Below are 13,123 nucleotides of genomic sequence, written 5' to 3' on the forward strand. Positions count from 1 at the left end.
AAACCCTTTAACACAGCTGTTTTGGAGAAAATATTAAAATGATCTTTAAACTGTAGAGTAATGCTTAAAAGTAACCTTGACGTGGACCAAGGACTAGTTAATGGAGCATTTGGTACAGTTATTGGCTTTCAAACATACCCATGTGACAACAACATTCAGTTTGCCAATATTCTCTTTGACAAACTATCAGAAGTTAAAAGGATAGGATGCTTAACAGCCCGCTTCCTTCTTTTCAAAGACATGTATATACGCAGACAACAATTTTCTCTAACTCTAGCATACGGAGTCACCATTCACAAATCACAAGGTCTTACCCTAGATAAAGCATTGATAGATATTAGTAGCACTGTGTTTAAAAAAGGCAAGAGCTATGTAGCACTATCACGCTTACGTACACTTGTTGGACTATTTCTAATCATCTTTGATGCAAGTAAAGTAAACGCTGATATTCCTTGCATTCTACAATACAATAGACTGCATTCACTCTATGCCCCCCATCTAAAAACCTATCCTGTTCCTCAATAAGCAAATGTTTGTAAAAGAAAACTATTTCAGACTAAAATTAAGCAGGATCTAACAGCAATTACTCCAAAGAAATTAAAAGAAGCTAATACTTTATCAAGGACCACAAATTTTCAAATACAACTGGTGTAAATCGCTATGCAAATGTAGCAATCAATATTCTATTCCAATTGCCACCAATTATTGACAACATTTACTTACACAGGACAGACCAATTGTGTTTGCAAATGTTAGTCCTTCACAGAAATGCAACCAACAATTCTCACAACAGTTGCAGTGTTTCTGGAATAAGGCAGGAATTGGACTACTGTGCTAGAATGGTCCAATTCACTATAAACACACATGAAGATCCACAAGAATTTCTAATGTACTTACTACAAGTACTGGAAAACAAAAACATACCCATGTGGAAACATACATTCACTCTTTGCAGCCATGTGGCACAAGAACAAGTTCCTAATGAATGCTTTGTGTATGTATCCATGCCTAACTGTGAATCCATTCAATTTCAGAAACTTGTACAAAATGCAAACCATGGCAGATTATGTACTACCTGCAATTCAGATAATCACTCCACCTTACAAATACAGACACATAGTAAATACATAATACATAACAGTAATGTTTTTATGTTACAATGCAGATGGTACCAAAAACAACTGCAAGCTGACTGGATTCACACATGGACAAGTATTACTTGGTAAGAAAACCTTGACAACAATAGGTATAATCTACCACGCAGGAGCCACAATCAATGCAGGTCACTACACTGCATACATAAAAAAGAATTGTCGATGGTTCGAATTGAATAATACTACCATTACTCTAAAGCAGAGATTACCAGCAAATCTTGTAAACGCTTTCTTAATATTCTTAAAACCAAAATATAATAACTAATCGGTGTATAAACATCAACAAAACTTCAACTTTAAAACTATCAACAGTTAGAATAAACCAACAGGTATCTTACTTCCCCAAGATTCTGCAACAAGCTAACAGATAGATGAATACCACTAAAATGGAACAAGAAATAAACAATTAGAATACACCAACTGGTATCTAATTGCAACAATACTACCACCACTTCCAAATCAAAAACCTATTCAATTTCTCCTATTGAAATAAACCAAAGAATTATATTGTACCATTACGTAGAAAGTTTTTTTTTTAATCCAGCATGGATTCTTTTCCCACAGACCCAATTATTTAATGAACAAACACAGGAACGGAGCAAATTGCCCAGTACACTGGTTTGACCTATAGTACTTCTAAAGTACTAACTATGAGAGTCGACAAAATACAGAAATGTCTACTATGCAATGCAATAACTCATTATAAACTACCTACACGAACATGTGATCTTTTCTTTTATCACAGAGATTGAAAAAGAATGTCTGCTCAAATTACCCATGTCATGAAAAAACTGCATACAACCAAAAAAAGTCAAACAGTAAGTATATAATGATTGGACTCACAAACACCACAGCATAACACATCCATTGAAGCAAACACCTAACCATAGACCACAATCCAAAATGTTTCCTTCCAGGGGTATCTTATGCTGCAGTGCTTGTTGCCAAACCGTACATTCTTGACTGCATGGCTTGGCCAAAACTCTACATACAACCTACAGAAAGGAAATAGTAAGCATATAATGATTAGACCCACAAACACTGCAACATAACACACCCATGCAAACGAACACCTAACCAACAAATACAACCCAAAATGCCTAGAGTCTTCAATACCCACATTCTGAACACAATCCAACAAACAAACACACATCATCTCACTATCTTATAAACTTTATTATACCAATCAGTACACAAACATTTGAAAACATATCCCCTAAGCAGCCAACATACCACAGTCAAAATGTTTGCTAGCATGGGTGTGTTATGCTGCAGTGGTTGTGGCCTGGGCCTAGAGTCTTGGGTGCATGGCCGAAGCGGCCTTCAGCCATGCACCCAAGACTCTAGGCCCTGGCCAGAACCACCGCAGCATAACACACCGATGAAAGCAAACACCTGCCAAATGACCACAAACCAAAAAACATAACACAACCACCTCAAAACCTATCCACTTCAATTAACATTCTAAAACAATAATTACAACCAATGCACAAACTCTTTAATACATACCCTCTTCACCCAATGCTCTACTAACAACCCAAAACCAACATCATACTAAAGTAAAATAGCAAGTAGTTTGCCCAGTGTTAAGTATGTCTGCGGACAACCACAGTGACTGCGGACACTGCAAACACATCACAGCCTTCTCCCAACTAAACAAATACAGCATCTCTCACTCCCCCATCCTCTCCAACCACTCCTACACACAACACACTCCCCAAAATTGGATTTATGCTCAGTTCCATGCTGCGATGTCCGCGGATCCAACATGGCGGGCGCATCGAGAGAATGTGATGCACCTCACGCTTCACCCCAGCCAATCAGCAAACACGTCGTATGTCTGCAAACCCGACATAAGCCGATTAGGCCTACTTTTTGGTTGTTTTAAAAAAAACGAGTGGATGCATTTCCACCAAATTTACAAAAGCACACTTTCGGGACCAAGCCACAGCTCCTGCCACAAATTTGGTGAAAATCTGTACAGCGATTTGGGCTGTAGGCGTGAGCAAAGTTTTTCTTCATTCCGTCTATGGGTAAAAAAAGAAGTTTTGGGACCCCCCTATAGCTTTGCCCCCCCCCACACCAAACCTCACCAAACTTTGCAAAACTTTGCAAAAAATGTGCTAAGCTTGGTGAGGATTCGCCGAGGGGAAGCGAAGTTATAAGCCGCCCAAAAAGTGCTCTTCCTATGGGTCAAGCAACTTAACCATAACTACATGGCCTCTACTGCAGGCCATGTAATATATTTATATACCCAAGAGTCTAGGGTCTGGCCACAACCACCACAGCATAATACACCCATGCACCCAAGAATCTGGCCAGTGGCATACGCATTGCATAAACATGTGTATAGAAATGCAATTTGCCCATTACAAAGAAGCATAACAGCAATAAGTATGTACTCACTATACATACCGTTCCGACACTGCATACTTTTTGGAACACAGTGGCAGAATACCATTGGAGTGGAAATAGCACTTTTGCATATTGTGCCATTGCGGGCACACATTTTGTTTGTTGCATGTGGAAATGCAGGAGACATCTTTGTTTCATTGTCTGTGAAAAAAACAGCATAACATGATAGGGAAGGTTCTTCATAATGTTGTATTATACACAATTTCACATATTTATATACTTTGTGGACCCTCATAATTAGTACATTACAAGTACTATGTTTCAAACAAGTTTACTGTGCAATGTGCTCAGTTCCTGTGTTCGGTTGCATAATCATTGGGTCTGTGGGAAAAAAATCCATGCAGGATAAAAAAAAGAGTACATTTATTTGATGTTACGTGTCACATTATGTTTCATTGAAGTGTGCAGCACTTACACAAATGTTTAAGGTGGACATCTACATGGTTATGCTGTTACAAGCACTGTGGCAGTAGGAGAAATTGAAATGGTGTATGTGTTTTGCTTTTTGGAAGTGGTGGTGGCATGGTTGCAGTTAGATACCAGTTGGCGTATTCTGACTGTTTATCCGTATTCATTTTTTAATAATATCCATTTATGCAGTTTCATTCCTGTTGGTGTATTGTCAATACTGTACTATTGAAAACTAATATTGCAGTATTGTGGGGGCAGTTAGATACATGTTGGTGTATTCTAACTGTTGCTAGTTTCACAGTTCTCAAGGGTATGTTTTGTAGCAGTTTCATTGTGGAAGGTGGATTTTAGCAGTTTGACAACTGGAAGTAACATTGTAGTTCTGTGGGTGTACTGTGATACCAGTTGGCGTATGTTGGATTTTGATACTTAACGAGTCTTGAAGGGCATCTTCAGAAGAACTTTAATTTTTGCTGGTGGATTTTAACTTTTGCAGCAATGGGAAGTAATATTACTGTATTATGGTTGCAGTAAGATACCAGTTGGCATATTCTAACTGTTCACAGTTTGACAGTTTTGCAGGGTATGTGTTCAAGCACCTTCAATCTTGTGGCGGATTTAAGTTTTCCACTATTGCCAAGTGCCATTGTAGTGTTATGGGTGCAATTAGATGCCAGTTGCTGTACTCATTGCAGTTGTATGGGCATAGTGAGACAGCCGTTGGCTTATTCTAACAGTTGGTAGTTGTACAGGTTAGTGAGGACAGTTTGTAGACCCTCATACTCAGTACTTCTTAAGTAATATGGGCGAAACAATATTAGAGTGTGTTTTCCACAGTTGTTGTTCCTGTGTCTATAATCATTGGGTCATTGGGGGAAAAAACTGTATAGCAGCGCAACTGATGTACTCATGGGACAGTTGGTGTATGCTAAGTTGTTACAGTTTCACAGGTCAGAAGGGTATTTTTCATTTGCAGTTACATACCTGTTGGTGGCTATTGGGCGGTAGGCTATGCTACTGTTGTAGGTCAGAGAGTACATTTTGGTTTCTGGAATATTAAGTAGGCATTTGCTAGATTTGCTAGATTTGCTAGATTTGCTGGTAATCGCTGCTTCACAGTAATGGAAGTATCATTGCCGTCAAACCACCCACATTTCTTTTTAATGTATGCAGTATAGTGACCTGCACTCTATGTGGCTCCCGTGTGGTAGATTATGCCTACTGTTGTGAAGGTTTTCTTGCCAAGCGATACTTGCCCGTGTGTGGAGCTAGTAAGCTTGCAGTTGTTTTTGCTACCATCTGCGTTGTATCATAAAAGCATTACTATTATGTATTGGCTATGTGAGTTTATGTGTAAGATGGAATGGAACAATTGTCTGAATTGCAAATATTACAGAATATGGCATGATTTGCATTTTGCACCAGCTGCTGAAATGGAATATATTCACAATTAGATATAGATACATTCTCAAAGCGCTCATTAGAGACTTGCTCCTCTGCCACATGGCTCCAGAGAGTGCATGCATGCTTCCCATGTATGAAATCTGAAAGATTTAATTTATAGGTATGTTTTTGCTTTCGAGCATTTGTAGTAAGTACATTAGAAATTCTTGTGGATCTTCTTGTGTGTTTATGGTGAATCTCACCATTCCTGTACAGTAGTCCAATCCCTGCCTTATTCCTGATACACTGTAGGTGTTGTCAGGATTGTTGGTTGCATCTCTTGCATTTCTTTGAAAGAGTAGCATTTGCAAACACAACTGGTCTGTGCCGTTCAAGTAAATATTTTCAACAATTGGTGGCAATTGGAACAGAACACTGATTGCTACATTTGCATAGAAATGTAAACCAGTTGTGTTGGAAAATGTGAATGGACCAGACAGTTCTGTGTCTGAGGTATTTGCTGCAGCTCCACTTGCTTTTTTTGAAGACATACTTCTCTTTGTTTGTGCAATTGGATGTGCATTTGCCTTTTCACTACATCCTTTTGTGGTTGCCCTAATTGATAGAGTAGCAGCTGCTTTCAATTTGTTTGGTGGTACTGTTGGGAGATCTCTTATAAGTTGTGTTTGCACTAATTTTCTTTTACCAAGTTGTTTTGTAGGAACAGGGTACATATTGAGATGGGGTGTGTAGAGTGCATGTAATCTGTTGTACTCTATGATGCAAGGAATGTCAGCCTTGACTTTATTTGTATCAAAATTGGCTAAAAATAGTCCTTCAAGTGTACATAGCCATTACAGTGCTACGTAACTCATACCTTCTATAAAGGCTGTGCTGCTAATGTCAATCATTGCCTGGTCTAGGGTTAGACCTTGCGATTTATGAACAGTGACTGCATGTGCAAGAGACAGAGAAAACTGTTCTCTGCGTACATACATGTCTTTGAAAAGAAGGAATCGGGCTGTTGAGCATCCTATCCTTTTAACTTCTGAAAGTTTGTCAAATTGGATGTTGACAAACTGAATGTTGTTGTCACATGGATATGTCTGGAAGCCAACATCTGTACCAAGTGCTCCATTAACTAAACCTTGTTCCACGTCAAGGTTACGTTTTAGCATTACTCTACAGTTTAAACACACTGTTAGCATTTTCTCCAAACCAGCTGTGTTGGAGTTTTCTAAGCTATTTGGTTTTGCTGTGGCTTGTTGACACATAGGCAGTGTCGTACTGTGCACTTCCAGTTTGTCTATGGAGTAAATTTGTACTATTGGTCGCATTTCTTTTTCTTTTTAACATTGTTTCATTGAGTTGTGCACAGCTTGCTAGGGTTGGCATTAAGGACATACATTTCACCTTTTTGTGTGCTAATTGTTCCATGACATCAGCAGCAGATGTGTTATGCCCATATAGCTCATGTATGAGTATACTATTTAAGATAGACTGTGCATCCTTAGAAAGGACACCAATCCGAATGCTTTTCAAAATGTTAGCTTTGATGAGGTGTGCAGACTGAGGCATGTTCTGAGTTAGTTCTCTGTATTGGAAATATTGCCAGAGATTTACATTTCCTATGCTGCGAGGTGTGTTACGGCACAGTTTGTGCCCTTAAGTTTTAAAAATATGTTCTCCTTTCACTGGTGTTAATTGAAGAAGATCTCCAAAAACAATAGTGTGTTTTCCCCTGAAGAGTTCTCCGTAGTTTGTTTTAAGGACCTCTTGCAATCTGAGGTGAATCAAAGCCAACATTAGGTGGGAGACCATGCTCACCTTACATGGATGTAGGACATGGGGGGGGACAGTAGAGACAAATCCCCCCACAATTTTAAGTGGGGAGATACAATGGCATTTACCCCCCTAGTTTCCCCCAGTTTGTGTGTCTCTCTGCACCAGTTTGTGTGTCTCTCTGCAGCATGTAGAGTCTGTAGCTTGTGCAGTGATGCGTGCAAACCTCAGACAGCAGGTATTGGCAAACAGGGTTCTTGTTACAACAAGAACTCTGCTGCCTGCTGTGCAGCTCGCTCATGCGTTCCCCCTCATGCTCCCCCGCGCCTGCATATGTGGAGCATCACGTGCCCAGGCCAGGGAACATACTGGATGTGTCCCTGTGAGTGCGCAGCCTCCCCTTCCGCCTCAGCTTCCAGAAAAAGCAACTAGCCAGGCAGTGACACGTGCTTCTGAGAGATTGACAGCGTGAGAGAGACAAGTGTGACTCTGACTGCTGCTGTGACACCGACTTGACCACCTGGAGTCCTAAGAGAGACCTCACTTACTCAGCCACTAAGGTAAATCAAGTCAAAGTGGCCCCCCAAGTGCACTGCTGGCCGGCCTGGCATCGGGTTGGGGGAGGATTTCATTAGAGGGACCAACAACCGTCATATTTAACACACTGTGCATGTTAACTGTATAAATATGATATTTATACAGTTAACATCCGCGGCGCATTGAAGTTGAAACAGTCTGTTTCAACTTCAACACTCCGCGTGTGTTAACTGTATAAATATGATATTATTTGAAGTTGAAACAAAGAAGGAGCTGCTTCCTCAGTGTGGGCCCGCCCCATGCAGCCTTGCATGCCCCCTGTGGGCAGGCATTCTCGGGTCTCATCAGCTATCACCGTCTGTCACTGTGCCCCCACCACACGTGGGAGAAGAACGCTCTCAGCAGCCTGGTCCTTCTCCGTACAGAGGAGCAGGTCACACAGCTGCTGGCATGAACACTCATTTGTGGACTTAAAAGCTTTGCTGAGATGGGAAGGGGCCCACAGTCAGTCTATCAGTGGTAAAATGCACGTGCCAGGGTTTTGATGATACTTAAGATATATTGTCCATGCTTCTTTGTCAATATGTAGCCACCCACAATGTAATCTACAGGGCTTAAGCGCATGTCAGTGTTGCTGCTTTTCCTGAGCTGTTGCTTGGGAGTTCTCAATCTCATACCTTTATGTACAAGCGCCCCACCAAGGGCTTTCTCCATTGGGACGAGGGTGGGTGATGATCTTATCTGGGGAGGTAGGGCTTAAGCCAGCATTTAGGAGCGAAGGTGCAGAGAGGTACACCTCCTCTACTGACGTGCCTTGACTTGGGCGTGGATAATCTCTTTCGGGGGTGCATCGCAGGGCTGTGGGTCTTTAGAAATCATATATATGCCCCACTTCAATAAGGGCTGGCCTCGCTTTACTCTGGATATCACTTGAGCAGGGGTCTCTAAACACCTCATCCACAGAGGCTTTAGACCGCGGCGCCCACCTCGCCACTGGCTACACGGTCTAGTGCAAATGGGTGTTATAGATGAAAACATCTGGAGAGGCAAAGGTTGCAGACTCATCACTAGAACACAGCGATACACGTGGACCCGTACGGCCATCACTCTGGTCCTGGTCTGGTGGGCAACATTAAAAAGAACACCACAGTCAGAAATATAAAGGACATTTGTCTATTTTCCGTGTTTTGATCTCCTTGGGCTTCTTCAGGAGTGTACATGTAACATTCATGTGCAGTTACCCTGCTACAGCAGAGATACAATGCACGCCTGGTGATCCTTCTCTCACTATCCAGGCAGACACTTGTGCCCCTCGACACAGTGCTGGGCCCAATGCATATCCATTTCAGCCAGGTCAATTGGTGCCAATTAACGATAGATTGTTTGATCAACATCAACTTTACAGGGTTTTCTGATAAGCAGCCATTACTGGCTGATCTTGAGTTCTGGGACTGCCCATTAGTAGAGTAGTTATGGCCTGGGGGTCACCTTACCAGCAGGATATTTATGGTTCTGGGACATCTGCCACGTCCAAGCCTTCTGCCTCCTTGTGCGTATGCAAAACAAGTTTGGCGTAATCGGGCATTCGTACAATGAAGCTTCATTTTAATCGTGATCTGTTTGTTTGGCTGAGTCCATGGCATTTCCATAGCTCTCGATTCCACCCCAGAGTGCTGCAGTTGAAAAAGTACAATGTAGAATTGCCTGGATGCTGTGGGTGCTGCTAAAATACTAATTTTAGCATTTAATGTATTAATCGTTGCTGGCGATTTTTCGTTGTTATTGCATAACTCATGTATATGTTTAATCTCACTTGTCAAACGAAACTCCAGCTCATGATCTCTGATTGTACCCATTATGTAAACTGTACAGAACTAAACGATATAAAACACAATATTCACTCGATCCAGCATACAATACGTTTGAACTATTTGCAAGTCTTCCTCCTCTGCTTGTGTTCAATAGACTGTAGCAATATTTTCTTTTGGCAGAAGGAATGGTGGGTGGACACCAATCTTTTTGGGACGAGCTATGCTCAGGCCATGAAAGCCTTTTGACCTGGGAAGTGGTAACATTTTTACGTGAACGGAGCCTTCTGAAGTGAGATGCCAAATTGAAGGATTTTGTACTCTGAACTGCTTTTCTTATTCTTAATTTTCTTCTGTTTTCTCTTCTTCTTTTCTCTTGTTTTATACAATGATGATATATGTGATTGAATACGTACTGCTATTTTAATTTTGTGAAAAGTCGAGTTCTTTGACTAAAACACAATGAATAAATAAAAAGGCAAAGCCCCAAGGTGTCCCCCGTCCTCCCCAGATTGTACGGGTCTCCTACGCCCCTGTAACCTTGTGATTTGTGCCAACTTACTTTCTGGTCCTCTTCATGTCTTCTGAGGCCACAAACTCCCCAAAAAGTTATACACTTTTGTGAGATCAAGCCTTGGATTCACTATCAGTGCTTTGTTTATTTGGAAGTTGGAGAGTGTCTGTTTTGTCCCAATCTACCTTTCAGCCACAGAATGTTTGTTGTTGGGCAGATGTGAGGCAGCTGGCCTGCATACAGTATGTATCTATATGAAAATGATGGGACATGCAAAACGGAAATATTAATCTATTAGGATTTTCTCGAGTACTCATATACTTCTAGTGCTTAATGATCTCTCTTCGCCTAAAGTGCTTACCATCCCCATATCCACGTCTCAGGCCCTGTACAAAGGACTTGGACAATATTTCACAGACAAGACACAAAGGGTCTCATTACAAGTCTGACGGTCCAGCAATAAGCGTGCCGGTAGCAACGTAATGGCACCCTTTCCGAACCGCCAGACTACGAGAATGCCTGCAGAGGCCGGTGCTCCTGGCAGGTCTGACCTGCCGGGAGCACCAGCCCCTGCAGGCATGGGTTTCATAGAAGTACTGGTACCGCTAGCCAAGGTGCCGGTGGTTCCCGCCGCCTGACAACCCAGGCAGGTGGCACCGGGATATCAAGCAGCAGTACAGCTGTTACAGAGTTAGTGGAAACACTTTTCTGGCAACCCGTAATGGGGCGAAAAAGATTTAGCAGGAAGAGGAAATAATTGCACCCTCAAGAGTTTCCGATGCTAGTCTATAGATGACAGTAGATGAATCGAATTTGAGGACAACTTTTCCTGCTTTTCATTCTATAACACATTCCTTTCTGCTGAAGATATTTGATACTCGCCGTCCATCCGGTCACGACAACAACCATGTCCAACCAGAATCATTAGGTGGTTAGAGCTCTGGTGGTGTCTGTCCTTTACTGTATTATAATTAGCACTTTTTTAATCAATCTCCGTTCCAAATGAGATTAAAGTCATAACAGGTAAAAACCCTTTGCTGAATCAGGGAGAGCCAGCAAATGTTCAGTCTTTCTCTCAACTTCCCTATCCTGCCAAGTAGATGGAGCCTGTAGCAACAACTCAACCACAGAAATCTTTAAAGGAGACCAGGCTACTAGAGGATGCGCAAGCGGGCTTATTGCTGGGAAGTACCATTGAAATTGTAGTGGTTAGAGCAATGCATGATATCAAACAGGTTGTGGATGAAGGCGGTATTCTATTTCTTTTATTAGATCTGTGCGGCTTTTGGCACCGTCAATTTTTTAATCCTCCCAGGGCGTCTGTGCATGCTCGGTATTAGAGATAAAGCATGGATCGGGATCAAATCTTTCCTCCCTGGCCCGGGCCAATCAGTGGTTCTGCCTTCTTTTGAAACTTAAAAAAAGCTGAACTCTAGCAGGGTTCTACAGGTTCCTCATTACACCTGCTGCTAATTAATATTTACATAAGGCCTCTAGCTGATTTAATCCCATTTTATGGTCTGATGCTTTTTATGTACGCCAACAACACTCAAATGATCCTTGATCTTGCCATTGAAAAGGGAAGGTGGTAGATTGATTTAAACTATTTGGTAACATTTCAGTAATGGATTAAATGAATTTGTCTGTTATTTAATGTGCAAAAAACTGAAATACTGTTTTGTCATAAACTTTCATCTAAATCACAGAACAGTCTATTTTCACATAATAACGTTGCTGCAACAACTCCCAGTGCATGGTGTGGTAACTACAAGCCCAGTTCTTTGGTTTGATGTCTGGTAGAATTGGGTAAAGTCAGCAATTTAGGGATCTGGCTTGACCTTTCTTTTTCTTCAGAGCCAGAGATTAGTATGATCTCTAGAACCTGTTTTTTTCATCTCTGATCCTTAAAAACAGAATGCATTTATCGCAGGACATCTTGATTTCTGTAATGTGGTCTATCTGGGATTACCCAGGTCTGCATTACACAGTACAGATTATTAAAAAATCCTTTAGTGAGATGTTTATTTGATCTTGCTCGTAGGGATCAATTCAGTGGAGAAATGCATTCAGTTCAAATCACTTTGTTTGGTACACAGAGCGTACTTGGAGTTCTGTCATAAAGTGAAAAGGTTTTTGTTTCTATAATACTCCTTATTGTTTCACTCTGTGGGTACTTGTTTGAGAAAACGTTCAGCAACCTGATGCCTTTTAATAGGTGATTGTTGCACTATACATATGTTGCACCCATTCCATACCAACGATGGGGACTGGGGTGAAATAGATGTAGTAGGACTGAGATGAAGGAAACTAACTGGGATGATAGAAAAGGAAAAGGAGTGGAGCCAAAGAGTGAAGACTGTGATGAAGATAAAGGAATGAAATGAAGGGGGAGGAATTGGATGAATGAGAAGACAGAGTGAGATGAAAGAGAAGGACTAGGATGAAGAGGAACTGGGAGGAAGGTGGAAGAATACGGATTGCAACAAAGTAGTAGGCATGGGATGAAGGAGAAAGACTGGAATGAAGGTGAAGGAATGGGTTGAAGGAAAAAGACTACAAAGAAGGAGAAGAACTGGGAAGAAGCAGAAAGAAAAGAACTGGGCTGAAAGGGAAGGACTAGGACAAATAATAAGGCCTAGGATAAAGGAGGAGAAAAGTGGGGGTGCGGAGAAGGAGGACTGTGATAAAGAAGGAGAAGTACTTAGCCAAAGAAAGGGAAAGACTTGGACAAGGAACAAGGAGAGAGATTGTGATCAAGCACTGGCAAGAAGGAGAAAGACTTGAATGAAGTAGAAGGAGTGGGGAGAAGGAGATGAATTAAGACGAGAAAAGGAGAAAGACTTCTCCTTCATCTCAAGATTCCTCCTTCATTGTTCCAGTCCTTCTCCTTCTTTGTACCAGTTCTTCTCCTTCTGGACTGGGACACAGGAGAAGGACTGGTAAGAAGGAGGAACTCTTTGGCAAAATTGGCTTTGCCAGCTTTCAGCCCAAACTAAAAAGGAGGCTACTGCACAGACAGATTATCGGGGAGAGCCATTGCAGGCCAATTAACAAGATGCATCCTAAATACACGTTTATAGTTGTCCACAGATATCTCTGGAACCTCCAAACATTTTTTG

General features: G+C 41.5%; 1 protein-coding gene across 4 annotated transcripts in view; it reads left to right on the top strand.

Annotated features, from left to right (window-relative positions):
- The window catches only part of CDH24 (cadherin 24), a 1,353,690-nt gene that overhangs the window by 1,339,384 nt on the left and 1,183 nt on the right, over window positions 1–13,123 (top strand). The gene's annotated exons all lie outside the window — the stretch shown is intronic.

The sequence above is a fragment of the Ambystoma mexicanum genome, chromosome 13 (assembly GCF_040938575.1).
Source record: "Ambystoma mexicanum isolate Mex_15411 chromosome 13, UKY_AmexF1_1, whole genome shotgun sequence".
NCBI lineage: Eukaryota > Metazoa > Chordata > Amphibia > Caudata > Ambystomatidae > Ambystoma > Ambystoma mexicanum.